Source organism: Ixodes scapularis, unplaced genomic scaffold, assembly GCF_016920785.2.
Source record: "Ixodes scapularis isolate PalLabHiFi unplaced genomic scaffold, ASM1692078v2 ptg001986l_1___fragment_3__unscaffolded, whole genome shotgun sequence".
Classification (NCBI taxonomy): domain Eukaryota; kingdom Metazoa; phylum Arthropoda; class Arachnida; order Ixodida; family Ixodidae; genus Ixodes; species Ixodes scapularis.
The window spans coordinates 714649-723834 of NW_024610225.1; the positions used below are offsets into that span (position 1 = coordinate 714649).

The 9186-nt window shown below is 49.0% G+C and overlaps 1 pseudogene; it reads left to right on the plus strand.

The window, feature by feature from the left end:
• Nucleotides 1-5490: 5490 nt before the first annotated feature.
• Nucleotides 5491-6866, plus strand: LOC120845853 (annotated as a pseudogene).
• Nucleotides 6867-9186: the final 2320 nt, after the last annotated feature.

The following is a 9186-nucleotide window of genomic DNA, read 5'->3' on the forward strand; positions in this document are numbered from 1 at the left end:
GAAAAATAGAGCTTGTGTTTCAGATCAAATTGTCTGCGAGGGTATGTAGACAGCTACATCGAGTTTCGATTAATAAAGGTTCAAACAAGCTATTTTATAACTGACGTAATTATTTGAAAAGCGTTATCCTAAAAACGTTATCATTTTGGCAGCAACCTTGTCACACGTTGTCGGTACAGACTCAGCTTTTAGTGTGAGGAGAAAAGCTGAGAAGACTTATGAAAGTACGTACTGTTAAACCGTCAACAAGTGCGCAATTGCTAGTGCTGTACGAAAGGGCCTTCTATGAAGCCGCGTTCCCGGAACGCGTTCCTTTTAGGAGGAAAGAAGGAACGTCGCCATTTCATCTTTATCGGTGAAACTGGAGCAAAAACTTGTTACGTTCTTTCCGAAAATAAAACAAAAAACAGTGTTCCTTTCTTCTTTTTTGTCTCGTGAGGTATTTTTTTAATTTGATTTCTAAGGGGAAAACTCTAAAAAGTGTAAAACAAATAATTTTACAAAGCGCAGGATCTCGTTTCCTTGGATGGAACAGCTGAACAGTCACACTCACATGCACACAAGAAGCAAACAGACTGTTTATCCGCGCTCTTCCATCCAAGCATAAATTACCAACTTGCCTAAGTATCCACACTATCAATCTTGTTTACATTTTAGTTACTTATTGTAAGGTTTATTTTGTGGGCTCCTTGCTTGGTAACAGTCCGGTGCAGGCGAGCTGGTGGATATTGATTATATTTTCTTCTTCTTTATTAAACGTCAAAAAGAAATCGAAGATATTGGCGGCCGAGAAGACACCCGGTCGGCTACTCCATGACTCTTTTTTCAGCCCTAGATTGTGAGACAGTAAACAAAACTTTTAGTCGGAGGGAGACAGAGAAAGAGAGAGCTCTCAAACTCAGCTACTTTCTTTGCTTCCACGAATCTTCATACACCCAGAAATCTTAGGCCGACTACAGCCACCACTGAACTTCTACAAAGAGGCCTACAGTTACAACAAATGTAGGTTACCAGACATCAAACGCAACCTTGCAGCTCTAACATTGGTCACCTGAAAAATACTCAAAAACTCACCTTTATTCTTTCTCCCCTTCCCTTCCACCTTCAATTTGAACAACAAATCCGACCTTCACGAAGACGGACTGGAAGTTTTCAAGACTGACCTTCCAAAAGCCCTACCCTCTTCTCCACTTGCTCGTCTTGCAGACAGCAACATCGCGAAGCAACTGTTGTTAAGTTCAAGCAAGGGACTTTGGGTAAAACGTGGCAGGTAGTTGCAAAACGCTCGTGCAATGTGGGGTAACCCTTTAACAAAGAATAGTAAATTTCACCCCGCTCCTTCCTCCCGGCTCACAGTACATTTGGCTCGTCTGAATCGCTCACCACAAACAGGAATATGATAAAACGCAGAATTTTTTAAAGATGAATATATCAACAAATGGAACCTTGCCTCCGGTCCTCTTCCTCTCCCCGTGGCCTTTCATCACGGCATTCAAATTTGTATGTTGCCATTTGATAGGATATACAAAAAAAAAACCATCGTTTGAACTAAGTAGGATAATTAGCACTATACAAAAGTAACGTATATGTAACGGTACGTTCCATTTTTTAAACAGTTACGGGATCGAGTTCCTTTTTCACAAATAGAGCCTGTAACTGGAACGTTTTTCAAGAATCAAAAGGAATCAGGAACAAGCTGTCGTTCCTTTATTGCGGAACGTATACAGCACCGGTAAGTACCTGCGCGACAAGCTAAGGCAGTGAGAGCAGCATATATAGTAGTACTGTACATAACAATAAAGACTCGTATGAGCTTGCGAACTTTAATTATTCCGACAAGTCGAGACTTGTAAAACAAAAATCACACAGAACAGGAGAAAGCACGCCCGATTTTAAACGACATATCGCTTTATTTTTACCCTTTGTGTACACCGGCAAACCAGAGCGCTAAAATTGTGCGGTATTTCTACGTCTGCCCATTTTAACTCTGAAGAGTAATTCTGTGCGGAGGAAAACTTCGTCTGCTTCGTTTCATGGGTTGTGGTGACGTCAGAACGCCAAGCTTTGATTTGATTTGATTGAAGGATAGTAGGTAGACGTCAAAGCAAGCTGCCTTGAAGTCTACCCTCTATCCTTCAGAGCTAATCAGAGCTCGGTGTTTTGACGTCACCACAACCCCTGCAAAGGAAGCAGACGAACCTGCACTCTGCACATAAACTGAAAGGTTATGAGTGATTGGCGAAGACCAGGGTTCTAGGCGTTACCCCAAAAAGTAACACAATACGTTAGTCGTCGTTTTATGAAATAAAACGTTACTGTTTTGACGTAAAACGTCAAAGTATACCTTCGCAATTTCGCACCATTTTTAAGGTATGCGGGATGGGTTGAAAACACAGGGGAACAAAATATTCGACAAACGTCTCTCACGACTCTGCAATTCAGACTTCTCCTCTTTTTGAGGAATTCGCATCAACATCTCCGCGTACCTGAAGCTAAATATCAACGATGACACGTCAATTCTCCGCCTTCAAATCAGGAATCGTGAATGAATTAAAAGGAAAAATTGCGCTAGCTAGGTGGGATGCATCTTTCTGTTTAAACACCAAAAACGAGGACAAAGTTGAAGTTACAAAACATGATACGGCGGCAATGTGCTTTCAATATATTCCGCTATGTCCTCTTCTTTTGGGCGCTTTACCCTTAAAACCAGCTTTATGTTTTTGTATAGACACGATATTTCACAAGCACCCAAAAGAGATGACTCGCACTCTCTTAAATTACAAAATCTCGGTGGTAACAAACCCTTTCCAAAATTCAGTGCCATCTAGTGTCTCGTATTGCAGTTTAGGTTTTGCCATACCAATGGCGGTAATGAACTTGTATTTTATCGGGCACCGCCACTTTCGCAAGTCAACGGCAGGCGAGGAACTGCTCAATATGTAGTTATTTCTTGATCACTTTCAGTTCGATGGTGACGAAGAACCTGCAGTGAGAACAAAGCTCCAACCGACACAGACGCCTCGATAAAATTCTATGCACCAAACGGCTTTAAAGCCGATTGTGGGCCACCCACAGATTTACTGAATCTGAATTAGAAATGAACACTTACGTAGCTCTTGTGTTCATTCCTACGTCGCATCGTGCTAACCGCCGAATGTACAGGCCTCGCATTATCCGCTTAGGAGCATCTTCAACATCTTCCTTTATCAGTCACTAGAAAGCCGCCATTGGTATGGCAAAGATGCCGTTCTACTGTGATAGTGATCCAAGTGATCCAAGTGGCCAAACTGAATTTCGGAAAGGGTCTATTTTGGTCGCCATAGCGTGCGATGACAAGGCCAGAAAACCTTTTGTGAAGGTCAGCGTAAACGACAACCGTAAATCCAGAGGCGCGACATGCGCAGGGTTTCGGTACAGTGGCTGTAGTTTCGGTTTCGTCTTTTTTTTCGCTCAGGATGACTTTAAAGTGAGCGACGCGGATGTGGCTCGAGCGAGACATGGAAAAAGAAGAAAAGGGAGAGGCGCGAGGGTCGTGAAGAACGTCGGTCGGGCAACGATTCAATCTCTACTGTAAATAGACGTTTCTTTTTCTTTTTCTTTACTTGATGTCATTTTTATGACCACCAACATCCGCAGACCATCGGCGTTCTCCGTCATCGGGTCCGGGACGCAATCGTAAGAAAAGAGCGAACCTTCACTGGCGCAGTCGACAGGATTGCGTCAGCGGACCCCGCCGGCTGGAACGACCTAGCAGATTCAGCGGACAGCGACTCCATTCAACAAGAAGGGAGGCGGCAAGTTCGTGGGCCTCAGCAGCCGTGTTTAACGAAGAGGACTTGAAACGCCGAGACTTCACATCGACGCGGTTTCGGAAGTGCTGCAGACTCACACCCCTGCGAAGCGTCTACACGACTGGGACACCATTATCGGGCCGGACTGTTCCGATCCACAGACTGTGTGTGCTTGCCATAGGGACTTGTCAACCTTCAAAGGTAAGGTGAATATTTTGACTGGTGCCCGCCATGGAGCTACGTAGTGGGGAACGCCGTAGGCCGGTTACCTCGTTGGATCGGGATGGAGCTAATGATAACAGTGTCGACGAGCGAGGTGAACCGTCACCTCAGAGCAGACCAGCGGCGACCGTGGGGACGCACGAGGAAGGGGTCCGGGAAGGCCGATCGAGTAGGTCACTGATTGAAAGAGAGATTGAGCTCGTAAGAGAAAAAGAACGGCTGGTGCGTCTAGAGCTTGAACTAGAGCGAGTTCGTACGGAAAATAGACCCGGAACCAGTGGAGGCGCTGCAGAACTCAACCTGAGGGAGGAGGTGCTTAGCTTTTCCAGGCTCATGAAGGGTGTTTTGACACAAATGCCGTCGTCCGAATTGCTCATACCAAGCTAGTTCGACGGTGTCGAAAATGTCTTTGCGACATATGGGGTACCTGAGCGCCTAAGGGGCTCGCTCGTGCGACCTTATTTTACGGAGTGCATGCGGGTGCTGGTGAATAGGCTGCTTGTCGACGAAGCGAGCGATTACGGTGCGGTTAAGGATCGAGTTCTCTTGGAACTCAAACTGTCGCCGGCTGAGTACAGGAGGCTTTTTCTCAAAGCCACTAGAATGGAGAAAGAATCCTGGACTCAGTTTTCGACACGGGTAGAAAGCTGCTTTGAGTATTATGCTCGAAGTCGCTCGATCGACTCTCTTGAGGACTCGCTGGCATTAATGGTTTATGACCGCATTAGAGATTCCTTGCCCGTCGACAGGCAGACCTATGTAACGCTAAATGAGACTGGAAAAAGGCTTAAACCAGCAGAGGTGGCTGCGCTGGCTGACCGTTTCGACGAGGGGGAGCGACGCAAAAAGCGAGATCACCCGTCAGCTAAGAGCCACGCATACAACACAACAAAGGCCACTTCTCTCGAGGAGAAACCCGAGAACCGAAGGAAGGGCACTAAACCTAACGCTTCCCCGGTGAAGTGTTTCGGCTGCAAGGGAATGGGACACTTTTCTCGTGACTGTCCACGAAAGACGGCAATTGGAGAGCAAAGAAATTACTCCGTGGCGGGTAACATCTCAACAAATTTAACACCATCTCAGCAGAGTCTGTCTCAGGACATAAATGTCAATCACAACGGTACGCGCGCTGAGTTGCGGAGAGTGGAGGTAAAATACGGCTCGAGTACGGTGCAGGCAGTTATTGATTCCGGAGCAGAGATTAGCGTAATGCGTGATGGGGTGGCGCCTGAAATGAAGGGATCGTCCGGAAGGGTGACACTGACTGGGGCGTTCGGGGACAGGGTGAGCGCCGTTCTACGTCATATACCGATGAATCTTCCTACGAGCTACGTTGAGTACGTCCCTCGAGAGGTGCCGCTCTTGTGCGCCGTCACTGAACAATTGGTTAACGGCATAGACAAGCTGTTGACGCCCGATGACTACGACAGCCTAAAATTGGCTTGCGGGAGGGTTGACTTGGAACCGATGGTTTGTGATGCTGAAGACGCGCTTACTGACGAAGGTGGTGAGGTCGCAGACGACGGCCGTGGCGCTCAGCTTCGGCTTCTACAAGAACGACCGGCCCGAGGACAAGCCGCGTGTGATGGCCTTCGTGGACATGGGCCACTAGGCGCTCCAGGAGGTGCTGGTGGCCGTCGACAAGGACCGGCTCAAGATACTGGCCACCACCTTCGATGGAGTCGGGGGCCGCGACTTCGACATGGTGCTGGTGAGCTACTTCGTCCAGGAGTTCAAGGAACGCTACAAGTTGGACGTGGCCACCAACTGGCGCGCTGTCATGCGCCTCATCACCGAGTGCGAGAGGCTCAAGAAGCAGATGCGTGCCAACCCGCACGACTTACCGCTCAGCGTCGAGTGCTCCAAGAACGTCCGGGACGTTGCGGGCAAGATGAAGCGAGAGACCTTCGAGGCCATGTCCACCGAGCTGCTAGCGCCTGCCGAACTCACCATGGCATGAGCGCCGACGGTGGCCGGGCTGCGGCCGCCGGATCTGGAGTCGGTGGAGCTGGTCGGCGGTGGCACCAGGGCGCCGGCGGTCAAGCGGCTGGTCCGCAAGTTGTTCCAGCGGTAACCCTCGACGACACTGCATCAGGACAAGGCGGTGGCCCGTAGCTGCGCCCTGCAGTGTGCCTTGCTGTCACCCATCTTCAAGATGCGAGACTTTGCGGTGGAGGACGCCCAACTCTACCCCATCGAGCTGTGCTACGACCCGGGCAAGGGAGAGGAAAGTCGGGCAGATTTGTTTCCCCGCTGGCACCAGCTGCCCTCCAGCAAGATGCTCACCTTCTACCGGAGCAAGCCCTTCAACCTCGAGGCCAAGCACCCGCAGGAGGCGGCGGTGCCCCACGCGAACCCGCAGCCGGGCAGCTTCACGGTGAACAAGGTTGTCTCCGCGGCCGAGGGCGAGGCGTCAAAGATCACGGTGAAAGTGCGCCTCATCCTATCCTGCGCGGCATCTTTTCGGTGATGTCCGCCTCGGCCGTGGACCGCAAGCCCGACGGTCGACAGGCAACTGCTGGGTGGGCAAACGATGGCGACCTAGCGGCAGCGGGAGCGGCGAGTGGCGAAGAGGCAACCCCAACCGAGGGAGGAGACCCCGACAAAGTGGCCGAGGGCGAGCCCGTCAAAAAGGAGGAGCGGCCCAGCCCGAAAGAGAAAGCAGGCCAAGGACACGGAGCTCTCGGCGGAGGTTCGGGTGCCGCAGCTGAGATCCTTCGAGATGGACCAGCTTGTAGAGCGCGAGGTCCACGTGGTTCACAGAAACCGCATAGAGAAAAAGCGACTGCTTTGTCGAGCAATGGTTTTTGGTTCGTCGCATGCGCGAACCGAAGTTTTGGTGTGTCTTTTTAAATAGATTGTATACTTTAAGTTGGTGAGATTTTTTTTTTTGTATGACTGAACGGGCAGTTGCGTGTTTCGGGGAAATAGCCTGGTTTAGAGAGAGCATATGCTCAGCATACGCCTTTGCAGATTTTTCGAGATGCACGTCTCAGTTCATATGATGATACTTAACCGAAATTTCGAGCTCAATAAAACAAGGCCGGGCGGATAGGCGGGAAGCTGCAAAACCAAAAAAAAAAAAACATATATATCACTCATACGGCGATATATCTAACGGATTGCCGTATTTTTTTAGAAAAGAAGTGCGCGATTGAACCCGGCCGACGAGGCCGACGAGACAAGGCACGTCACGATTCCCATTCTCTCTCCTCCTCGCTACGTCCCGTCAAGCTGGTGAACCGAAGCGAGGAGGAGGGAAGCGAGGCCGCTTCTCCTCATTCTCAAATTCTCCCGGAGGACAGTTACGTCAAAGAACTCGCTTGATCGCGCCCTTCTTTTCCAAAAGTACGGCCATCCGTTTGAGATATCGACGTACGAGTGATGTTTTGGAGTTCGTAGCGTCCCGTTCATCACTTCTGCAGCCTTACTTTGCGAAATCCAAATTTCGGTTCAGTATCCTTTTAAGCCACATTTGGTAGTAACGGGGTGTTTAGAGCCTTGGCGGGCACATTCAAAATCACCTTACCAAAGCGACCAGTGTATGACGGGCGGACATTTTTTTTTGTGTGTGATAATTTTGTGACATTGAGGCCCCAAAATTATACTTGTTGGGGAGGTCTGAAGGTCAAAGTAAACGCCAACCGTAAATCCAGAGGCGCGACATGCGCATGGTTTCGGTACAGTGGCTGTAGTTTCGGTTTCGTCTTTCTTTTCGCTCAGGATGACTTTAAAGTGAGCGACGCGGCTGTGGCTCGAGCGAGACATGGAAAAAGAAGAAAAGGGAGAGGCGCGAGGGTCGTGAAGAACGTCGGTCGGGCAACGATTTAATCTCTACTGTAAATAGACGTTTCTTTTTATTTTTCTCTACTTGATGGAGTCCTGTCAGCAATTTTTTTGGCCACCAACATCCGCAGACCATCGGCGTTCTCAGTCATCGGGTCCCTGACGCAATCGTAAGAAAAGAACGAACCTTCACTCCTTTCTCGCAATAACTTAATTGTTTCGAGCGCAGAATGACAAGTTTTGATATTCTACAGGAAAAGCATGTCTTACACATCCACACCAATGATACAAAAAGTCCGTTACCATGTTTGAATAACAAAGTCCCCTCCCCCTTTCCCCCCTCTGCTCCTCAACCTCTCACCACAGAAAACAAATGTGTCAGGAGACTTGGAGTGAACATTTAAATTATGTTTTCTACAATCCATCGTGCACCCGATAGCTGAGTACCTGATACTTAAATAGGAATATCCGCACTTTTACGAATAAATAATGCGTCAAATATATATTGCGCTCTTGTTGGGACATCCGTAATATTTTTTTCATCTTTTTATAAAACAATGGGCGTGGATACAAGCCATGTGCCCATGATATAACTTTTGAAGCAAAAGTACCAAGATGATGCCCTAAAAACAAAAGCTAAAAAAGGTCAGAAGCCTATAGAATGCCCTTTAACTAGACTAATTTGTGTTCCCGGAAGCAAAGGCTCGTTCCCTGCTGGCGCTGCAATGCTCCGAGAAAGGTGTCAATGTAATCTAATGTAAGCCTCCCTACGAAGACCCCGTGCTCACTTTCTCTCGGATATTTCCGAATAATATGATGAGGTCGAACGCGTCGTTATCCCCGGTGGCCACGCTTCTTGCGTAGGTCTCGGCGTCGCCAGCATCGCTGAAGCCCAGCACCCCGTGGACCGGGGAGTAGCCGTCGAAGACCGTGTACACAAGCCGTTCCGTGTACGCCGAGTGCGGAGCGTACGCCACACGTTTGAACACCACCTGCGACCGCAGAAACGACTGCAGTGTGAGGGCTTGAGCTCTACGGAGTGCGATTAGAATTATCTTGGCAGCTTGTGACGAAGCAACGTACCCAGTCGCGAGGAGTGAAATGTCTTTACGCGGCTAACTACTACCCAGGGTTCTGGTGACAAAATGGCTGCCAAGCTCATTTATGAAATTTATACTTTTCACATCTTAGAAGTACCGACAGTCCTTGGAATGCGCGAGACAGGTGGTACGATCGAGTGGTTGAGCACCATTTGCTACCAGGGGCGCTCATTTCAGTGCTGCGCTGACACTTACTTCAAATGGCCGCAGGGGGCACGCACCTGCCCTCTGCATTGGCGCATTCGTCGCCACTGGCAAAACAAACACAGCCGCATGACTGCGCTTTA